General features: G+C 37.6%; 1 long non-coding RNA gene across 3 annotated transcripts; it reads left to right on the top strand.

The window, feature by feature from the left end:
* Window positions 1-239: 239 nt before the first annotated feature.
* On the top strand, window positions 240-1,884 carry LOC129947335 (uncharacterized). Of its 3 annotated transcripts, none has more exons than XR_008781705.1 (5): window positions 241-367; window positions 428-601; window positions 656-940; window positions 997-1,134; window positions 1,200-1,884. It is a non-coding gene; the product is annotated as an uncharacterized LOC129947335 (long non-coding RNA). The 3 variants fall into 3 exon arrangements; XR_008781704.1 differs by having other exon boundaries at window positions 242-367; window positions 428-597; window positions 1,200-1,883; XR_008781703.1 differs by having other exon boundaries at window positions 240-367; window positions 428-940.
* The last annotated feature ends 7,386 nt before the right edge of the window (window positions 1,885-9,270 follow it).

The following is a 9,270-nucleotide window of genomic DNA, read 5'->3' as shown; positions in this document are numbered from 1 at the left end:
CTCTCAAATTTGCTATCGGTGAATACATGTGAAAAAGAAACTTATGGAATTTTTGTGACCTGTCAAAAATGACAATCAATTTTGCAAAACAAAACAATGGGTTTCGGATTTTAAGAGAAAGTTTTTGTTTATTGTTTTGATTTTTATTATAAATTGATATTTTTCAGACCAAAATTCATTATAATGAAGGGGGTATATAAAAGTTTACTTCATTGAATAAAAAGTAAGTCAAATTGCAGTGAAGAAGGTGCAACTATAATCGATTTATTTTATAGTCTGTCTTTTCATTTTAGATAGTTCCATAATGCAGGAAGCAATTTCCCTTAAGTAATCTGGAAGGCAAACCAAACAAGGCGCTAATTTGCAGGTAAGTTTTTTGTATATTATATTTCTCTTAACAAAATAATATCAATGTTTTAAATTACAGATACTGCCCATTGTTTTTGTATGTAATTCTCAATGGCAATAGCTGCCGCAGGCGTTGACGGCGGAGGTGTCACCATCAAAACCATCAGAAACAACACCACCAAGTCAATGATGCAGGTGGACGTTTTGCCATGTAATAGTCGACCGCTGACGCCCTTCTACATCAATTGTGTAAGTACGTATCGAAACATTCATATCGTAGTCAACTAGCTTAATCTTCATCTTTTAGGTGTAAAGAGTACTACCAGTCTGCAGTTCTGCAAGAGACGCAAACAAAACAAGAATACAACCTTGACTGTAAGTGAGTTCAAATTTTAAATCTACAACGAATCCATTCATTTTGCTCCTGAGGATCGCACTAGCTTAACGGTGGCAATTATTCGAAAGCAAATGAGCTGGCCCGACAAGAATCCCCAAGAAGCCAAACAGATTCAGATCAGTCTCTCGGCAGCTACGGACGATGTAGGCGAGTTGAATCCATCGAATTTCACACAGAAAATCAACATCAAAAAAAGTAAGTCAACTTCCATTTCAGATTTCCTTGTATAATGAAAATTAATTTCTTTATAGTCACGACAATTCAGCGTGAACAACCTCTATCCGCAGAGAAAGTGTTTGTGTGTCAAGAGATCTCTCCGAAACTGCCAACCAAGGAAGAGGAACGGTGAATGATCGACTTCGAATAAAAGTTCAACGAAAGGAACCAAAGTAAATAACAAAAAAATCGAATTGGAAATTCTTATTCTATGTTGTTTCTCTTATTTTTTTTATAGATTCACCACTTAGAGAAAGTCCAATAAAGTAACAATCAAATTGAACTTCACACCTGAAGAAGGACTGAAACCAGGCGATGATGTTACCCTTCGTTTCTTGATGAAATATACTTTTGTGAATACATACACACGCCCGATAAGAAAGAACGTCAAAAACACGCATTATCATCGAAAGTTTTTGTAAAAGTTGGTCAAATTGAAGCCTAGATTTATTTCTATGTATGTTAGAGCGTAAGCATCTTGGAAAGCGAACTCCTTTTGCGCTGCAAAGGAATGATTGTTGAAGTGTGAGTTCAATCCGATTCCTTTTTGAGTTGCAAGGGAGTGTCTATTGCCTAAGTATTGGTATCGTCGACAACAAACAGATCTGCGAGAGCTTTCTAGGCTCAGTCGAATGAATCGAGAGCTAGATGCCAGACGTGAGCGTGCGCCGCAGACTTGTTGCCCTTTCTTTCTTCGTTTCTTTCATCAGAAGTGGGATAGATCCCCTCCTCGCGTATTATTTGCTTAATTAAAAAAAAAATTGTTATAGTTAAAAAAAAAAAATAATAATAATAAATAAAAACCAAAAAAAAAATAGCCAAACGACTAAATGGGACTGTGTGGTTGTGTCCCACCCTGTTGACTATTAATCTTGGTTGTGTTGCGTTGCTCGTATTCGGGTGTTTTTACCCCTATAGATAGTGTGTCTTATCCCTACAACTGAAGACAAAACGGTTAAACAAGCGAAACTGTGTAACAGTCAGTTTATTATTCTTGGTTGTGTTGCTTGTATTAGTGTGTGTATTACTCCTATAGTGTGGCTTACCCCTACAACTGAAGACAAAACGGTTAAACAAGCGAAACTGTGTAACAGTCAGTTTATACTATTCTTGGCTGTGTTGCCTGTGCTCGTGTATTTTTCCCCTTTGACCGTGTGTCTATTCCATGTAACGAAAAAGAAAATTAAAAGAAAACAGAAAAACATCTGTGCGCCGTCGCCGTGCGCTCTGTTTTTATAGGTATAGAGTAATTATTTGTTTTGACGTCTTTGAGGTTGGTAAGTGCTTTTTATACTAAATTTAAAATGCCAAAGGGGAAACGAACGGGAACAAGGCGAAGCAAAGACTTGACGGAGGTCGATGCGACTTTGGAAGATGTGAATGGGGACGGGGCGGGAAATACACACATCATTACAACGGATGCTATACAACAAATTTTGAGCTCGGTTGTGCAGCAGCGTGAACGAATTGGCACCGTTGGGTTTCCTGGCTTTGATCCGGACCATTCCCGCGTCGACGTAAGGAAATGGTGTTCTGATGTTGATGCTAGGGTGGCTCGTGATCAGCTGCAGAGCTATGACATCATACCCCGAGTCGAAAATGCTTTACTGGGGAGGGCAAAAACTTGGTATAGGGAATTTGGGTACCAGAACTATAACTGGGAAGATCTTAGGGCTTCCATAATTCACATATTCTCAAGTGGTGCGGATGTTGTGCAACAACTTAGAACTGTTGCAAATACGGAAAGCAAAGAATTTACAACATATACGGATTTTATAATGGAGAAAGTTTCTCAAATAAACCGGCTACCCTTCGAGGTCCCTGAACACATGATTGTTCGGATAGTAGTTGGAAATATTTCCGAAGTTAGTCTTCGAAACTCCCTGACATTTGTAATGCCAAGAACTGTACAAAATTTGATTGACCATTTGTCTTCTATTCGAGAAACTCCCAACCAAAAACCTGATACGCCAGCCTCTCGTCAATTTTCACGGAAAATTAATGAGCCTACCCCTGTAGGTTCCTTAGTTGAACGCCTTCGGCTAGATTCTGATCGACGCTGTTTTGAATGTAGCCAGGTTTTACACTTAAAGGCTAGATGTCCAAGAAAAGCTTTGTCAGCAACCGCTTCAATTTAAACATCTACAACAAATGTTAGAAAGTTCTCTTTCTGCCGCAAATCAGGCCATGACGAGAGTACCTGTTGGGCAAAACAGAGTGCAGAGCGGAAAAAGGTAAATCTGTGCGAAAATATAACGTCGTCTGAAGGAACGACCGTGGTAGTGATGAACGGTAAAGTTTTTCACTGCTTGTTGGACTCTGGTTCAGACTGCTCGCTTATTCGGTCAGATGTTGCTGACAGGGTATCATCAAAGAGAGAGGCTCATTTTCTAGTCGTTCAAGGAATCGGAAACGATTCGATAAACCTCACCGAGAAACTAAAAACGAGAGTTGAATTCGAAGAAAGAACTGTTGACGTAACTTTCCACATTATGGACCACAGATTTATGAAAAATGATTTGATTATCGGAAGGGACATTCTCAAAGACTCGTCATTAGAAATTGCAGTGGATGCCTATGGGTCGACTCTTAGACGACGACGCGAACCAATTCACTGTCTTGTCACGCAAACCCAAGTTAACGTTAGTAACCCAAAACTTGCATCGGAAACTGCGGGAAAACTAAATGAGATAATTGAAAAGTTTTCAAAACTTTGTGTTTCCTTTGGTATTGAACACCACTTGATAGCTCCAGGTGCTAGTAGGGCTAATGGGCAAGTTGAGAGGTACGTAGATACTGTAGCTAATTTAATGCGAACCAATCTGAACACTAATCTCGAATGGACCACATACGTCAATCGCATACAACTAGCCTTAAATACAAACGTCAACAAAACAACCGGCTTATCACCTTTGAAAATATTAACCGGAGTTAATGAGCGAACTCCAATAGTTGGAGCTCTGTTATTGGAACTTGGTATAGAAAGTTAGCCGACGAGCGGTTGCAGAAAAATGCGCAATAAATGAAAATCAGATTCGATAAAAGTAAATGCAGGCCGACCCGTTTGTCTATTGGAACATTGGTAGTTTATCGAAGTAACCAAATCCGTAAATCTAAACTCGATGTTCACTATCGCAGTCCATATGAAGTAGTTGGTGTCCTGCCAAATGACCGCTATAAGTTAAAGAAAGCGAATTCCAACACTATTCTTGTTGCTGCAAGTGAAATTATCCGTCCTTTGCACATGGGCAACTATGATAATTGAAATGGTATGTTGTCTAGGTTTAATCAATTAATGTACTTCGCTTTGTTATGCCAGTAGTATGACGCAGGTTTAGGATTTCGGGTATGAACTTCTTTGGAGTTGAGAATAATTTTGGTCATAGACAAGCTTAAGATTGCCTCTGAGCTATGTACCTGTTTTGTTTTTTTTTTTAAGAAAGAAGTTTTGCTAATCATAGTTAAGCTTAAGATTGCCTCTGAACTGTGTACCTACTTTTAAAACAGTAAAATTAGTTCTATCAATTTTAAGCTTAAGATTGCCTCTGATAATGTACCTGCTATAGAGCTATTAGTATAAAATCAGATTTGATTTTTTTTTTCACTGGCACAATAACGCGATCTTAGTTTGTTTTCTTTTTCCTTTTTTTTCGTGTAATGTTTCCGCTATATTAAATTTTAAACTATTACAGAAATGTCGGATCCAATCATATCCAGTTCCAATGCACACTTTTCTTAAAAGATGGGGGATGCCGTTAAGTTATTATGTTTGTCATTATTGTTTTAGCTATTAAGTTGGTCAAAGTGAATTTGTAGATTTTTTGTTTTGTTTTGAAAGAAAAAAAAAAAATCATTTGTATTAAAAATAAACTTATTTTTTTAAATCAAAGTAATACAAAACTACTTGTTTCATCGAGAGCGATGAAAAGGTGCAGGATGGCCGTGTTAGAGCGTAAGCATCTTGGAAAGCGAACTCCTTTTGCGCTGCAAAGGAATGATTGTTGAAGTGTGAGTTCAATCCGATTCCTTTTTGAGTTGCAAGGGAGTGTCTATTGCCTAAGTATTGGTATCGTCGACAACAAACAGATCTGCGAGAGCTTTCTAGGCTCAGTCGAATGAATCGAGAGCTAGATGCCAGACGTGAGCGTGCGCCGCAGACTTGTTGCCCTTTCTTTCTTCGTTTCTTTCATCAGAAGTGGGATAGATCCCCTCCTCGCGTATTATTTGCTTAATTAAAAAAAAAATTGTTATAGTTAAAAAAAAAAAAGAATGATAATAAATAAAAACCAAAAAAAAATAGCCAAACGACTAAATGGGACTGTGTGGTTGTGTCCCACCCTGTTGACTATTAATCTTGGTTGTGTTGCGTTGCTCGTATTCGTGTGTTTTTACCCCTATAGATAGTGTGTCTTATCCCTACAACTGAAGACAAAACGGTTAAACAAGCGAAACTGTGTAACAGTCAGTTTATTATTCTTGGTTGTGTTGCTTGTATTAGTGTGTGTATTACTTCTATAGTGTGGCTTACCCCTACAACTGAAGACAAAACGGTTAAACAAGCGAAACTGTGTAACAGTCAGTTTATACTATTCTTGGCTGTGTTGCCTGTGCTCGTGTATTTTTCCCCTTTGACCGTGTGTCTATTCCATGTAACGAAAAAGAAAATTAAAAGAAAACAGAAAAACATCTGTGCGCCGTCCCCGTGCGCTCTGTTTTTATAGGTATAGAGTAATTATTTGTTTTGACGTCTTTGAGGTTGGTAAGTGCTTTTTATACTAAATTTAAAATGCCAAAGGGGAAACGAACGGGAACAAGGCGAAGCAAAGACTTGACGGAGGTCGATGCGACTTTGGAAGATGTGAATGGGGACGGGGCGGGAAATACACACATCATTACAACGGATGCTATACAACAAATTTTGAGCTCGGTTGTGCAGCAGCGTGAACGAATTGGCACCGTTGGGTTTCCTGGCTTTGATCCGGACCATTCCCGCGTCGACGTAAGGAAATGATGTTCTGATGTTGATGCTAGGGGGCTCGTGATCAGCTGCAGAGCTATGACATCATACCCCGAGTCGAAAATGCTTTACTGGGGAGGGCAAAAACTTGGTATAGGGAATTTGGGTACCAGAACTATAACTGGGAAGATCTTAGGGCTTCCATAATTCACATATTCTCAAGTGGTGCGGATGTTGTGCAATAACTTAGAACTGTTGCAAATACGGAAAGCAAAGAATTTACAACATATACGGATTTTATAATGGAGAAAGTTTCTCAAATAAACCGGCTACCCTTCGAGGTCCCTGAACACATGATTGTTCGGATAGTAGTTGGAAATATTTCCGAAGTTAGTCTTCGAAACTCCCTGACGTTTGTAATGCCAAGAACTGTACAAAATTTGATTGACCATTTGTCTTCTATTCGAGAAACTCCCAACCAAAAACCTGATACGCCAGCCTCTCGTCAATTTTCACGGAAAATTAATGAGCCTACCCCTGTAGGTTCCTTAGCTGAACGCCTTCGGCTAGATTCTGATCGACGCTGTTTTGAATGTGGCCAGGTTTTACACTTAAAGGCTAGATGTCCAAGAAAAGCTTTGTCAGCAACCGCTTCAATTTAAACATCTACAACAAATGTTAGAAAGTGCTCTTTCTGCCGCAAATCAGGCCATGACGAGAGTACCTGTTGGGCAAAACAGAGTGCAGAGCGGAAAAAGGTAAATCTGTGCGAAAATATAACGTCGTCTGAAGGAACGACCGTGGTAGTGATGAACGGTAAAGTTGGACTCTGGTTCAGACTGCTCGCTTATTCGGTCAGATGTTGCTGACAGGGTATCATCAAAGAGAGAGGCTCATTTTCTAGTCGTTCAAGGAATCGGAAACGATTCGATAAACCTCACCGAGAAACTAAAAACGAGAGTTGAATTCGAAGAAATAACTGTTGACGTAACTTTCCACATTATGGACCACAGATTTATGAAAAATGATTTGATTATCGGAAGGGACATTCTCAAAGACTCGTCATTAGAAATTGCAGTGGATGCCTATGGGTCGACTCTTAGACGACGACGCGAACCAATTCACTGTCTTGTCACGCAAACCCAAGTTAACGTTAGTAACCCAAAACTTGCATCGGAAACTGCGGGAAAACTAAATGAGATAATTGAAAAGTTTTCAAAACTTTGTGTTTCCTTTGGTATTGAACACCACTTGATAGCTCCAGGTGCTAGTAGGGCTAATGGGCAAGTTGAGAGGTACGTAGATACTATAGCTAATTTAATGCGAACCAATCTGAACACTAATCTCGAATGGACCACATACGTCAATCGCATACAACTAGCCTTAAATACAAACGTCAACAAAACAACCGGCTTATCACCTTTGAAAATATTAACCGGAGTTAATGAGCGAACTCCAATAGTTGGAGCTCTGTTATTGGAACTTGGTATAGAAAGTTAGCCGACGAGCGGTTGCAGAAAAATGCGCAACAAATGAAAATCAGATTCGATAAAAGTAAATGCAGGCCGACCCGTTTGTCTATTGGAACATTGGTAGTTTATCGAAGTAACCAAATCCGTAAATCTAAACTCGATGTTCACTATCGCAGTCCATATGAAGTAGTTGGTGTCCTGCCAAATGACCGCTATAAGTTAAAGAAAGCGAATTCCAACACTATTCTTGTTGCTGCAAGAGAAATTATCCGTCCTTTGCACATGGGCAACTATGATAATTGAAATGGTATGTTGTCTAGGTTTAATCAATTAATGTAGTTCGCTTTGTTGTGCCAGTAGTATGACGCAGGTTTAGGATTTCGGGTATGAACTTCTTTGGAGTTGAGAATAATTTTGGTCATAGACAAGCTTAAGATTTCCTCTGAGCTATGTACCTGTTTTGTTTTTTTTTTTAAGAAAGAAGTTTTGCTAATCATAGTTAAGCTTAAGATTGCCTCTGAACTGTGTACCTACTTTTAAAACAGTAAAATTAGTTCTATCAATTTTAAGCTTAAGATTGCCTCTGATAATGTACCTGCTATAGAGCTATTAGTATAAAATCAGATTTGATTTTTTTTTTCACTGGCACAATAACGCGATCTTAGTTTGTTTTCTTTTCCTTTTTTTTCGTGTAATGTTTCCGCTATATTAAATTTTAAACTATTACAGAAATGTCGGATCCAATCATATCCAGTTCCAATGCACACTTTTCTTAAAAGACGGGGGATGCCGTTAAGTTATTATGTTTGTCATTATTGTTTTAGCTATTAAGTTGGTCAAAGTGAATTTGTAGTTTTTTTGTTTTGTTTTGAAAGAAAAAAAAAAAATCATTTGTATTAAAAATAAACTTATTTTTTTAAATCAAAGTAATACAAAACTACTTGTTTCATCGAGAGCGATGAAAAGGTGCAGGATGGCCGTGTTAGAGCGTAAGCATCTTGGAAAGCGAACTCCTTTTGCGCTGCAAAGGAATGATTGTTGAAGTGTGAGTTCAATCCGATTCCTTTTTGAGTTGCAAGGGAGTGTCTATTGCCTAAGTATTGGTATCGTCGACAACAAACAGATCTGCGAGAGCTTTCTAGGCTCAGTCGAATGAATCGAGAGCTAGATGCCAGACGTGAGCGTGCGCCGCAGACTTGTTGCCCTTTCTTTCTTCGTTTCTTTCATGTATACCTAGAAAATAATCTTTTTTGCAAAAAACTTGTTTATTTATTTTAAGCTATAGTGTAATTTTGTATATATTGTATGTTTTACTGTTTCTTTGCTGACTAGGATTATTTTTATTCAAAATTGTTTATGATTTACTTTACTTTAATAGAAAAGGAATTTGTTTTGAATTCAAAGATGTTGGTACTTTTTGCTTCAGGGGACCTACATACATAACTAAAATGTTCGTTGAAATTTTTAAGCGCCCATTTAAACGATATAAATTTTGCACTGTTTTTTGTTTGCTCGTTTTTCTAATTGGAAAAAATCATCCCTTAAATTAAATTTTATATTTTTAAAATTATTTACGTTTCAAACTTCTTATTCTTCTGATGTTTTGGTTTATCATTTTCCTGTGTTCGCGATTTTATGTGGTCAACAGACTCATGAGTCTTCATTTGATTCTACCTCAAGTTTTAAAAAACCTTAATTGTAACTGTTATGGTTTTATCCTTTCTAAAATAAATAAATATTTTACTAAAATATAAACCAGGAAGTCTACATGTTTAATGATTAAAATTATTTTTTTTTATCACAAAAAAGAATACAATATTATTTTATTATTAATGACTTAATTAGTGTAAAATTTAATATGAATATAAGCTAAACAAATT

The sequence above is a fragment of the Eupeodes corollae genome, chromosome 2 (assembly GCF_945859685.1).
Source record: "Eupeodes corollae chromosome 2, idEupCoro1.1, whole genome shotgun sequence".
Taxonomy (NCBI): Eukaryota; Metazoa; Arthropoda; class Insecta; order Diptera; family Syrphidae; genus Eupeodes; species Eupeodes corollae.
The sequence above is the reverse complement of the archived record's forward strand: the minus strand, read 5'-3'. Positions and strand labels throughout refer to the sequence as shown.